Consider the following 1,029-nt stretch of genomic DNA (forward strand, 5'->3'; position numbering starts at 1 on the left):
CCTCTCTCCCGTCTTTCTTCTCCACCTCTCTTCCCCTAAGAATCTATTTTCCCCTCCAAGACATCCCGACATGTGAAACAATGATAGTAGGAAAGCCACAAGAACATTAAAATGCCTGATCACCTCGACAGTTCCACCCTCACCCAATCCCCCGCCCCCTCTTACGCCCCCTTCCCTCCTCACCCTCACAGTGCTGGAAAATCATTGACTAAAATGAGCGAAGAAAAGACTCTTCTTTGACATTCTCAAACAACACAACAAGTGCCACTACAGCTAATTTCCAAATTCCAAAATAATATACTAATTCCGACGAAACATGAATTCAACAAAATGCAAGCCCCGTGACATCTTAAAAATGAATTATAAATTAAAGACATATTTCTTTTTCAGCAATTTATGTTTTTTTAAAAAGAAGAAAAATGAAATATTATACTAGACTCTAATATAAGAAGAAAAAAAGAAGAAAAAAACGAATAGTAAAACAACATTTGTCAAAAAAAGGTCACAAATAGTAGAGTATTTACGTACGGGAAAAAAAAGGAAAAAAGAAGAAATTCTGAGGTGAATAAGATGAAAAGACGTGTGAAATAACGCTGCAGGTTTCCCCGAAGGATGGGAGAAGGAAGGCATTCGTCATACAGTGAACCAGCGCCACCAATCACAGCAGGGGAGTCAATTACAACGCCGCCCTGCCCGGCACTATTTGTCTTTTCTTAGTTAGTCATCAAAGAGGCGCGAAGACGCCCTAGAGACGCGAAAGGAAAACTGCATTTTCATTAAAAGGAAATTATCTTATCGAGTTTGGATAGTGTGATTTAATTAAGCGGAAAGGGATGCGCTAAACTAATGTGATTTCTAACGGGACATTTTCCGTGTTGCTCTCAATCTGAGGTTTGTCTTTTCCCATCAGCGACCGGAAATGGTCGCCCTGTCTGATTTTTGCGGGAGCCATGAGCTGCTCTGGCTGCTCTCGATAGTGATTAACCCACAAAATGATGACGTCATTGCAAAGTGTATTAAAGGGTGGGG

Source organism: Aplysia californica, unplaced genomic scaffold (genome assembly GCF_000002075.1).
Source record: "Aplysia californica isolate F4 #8 unplaced genomic scaffold, AplCal3.0 scaffold00067, whole genome shotgun sequence".
In the NCBI taxonomy this organism is placed as follows: Eukaryota; Metazoa; Mollusca; class Gastropoda; order Aplysiida; family Aplysiidae; genus Aplysia; species Aplysia californica.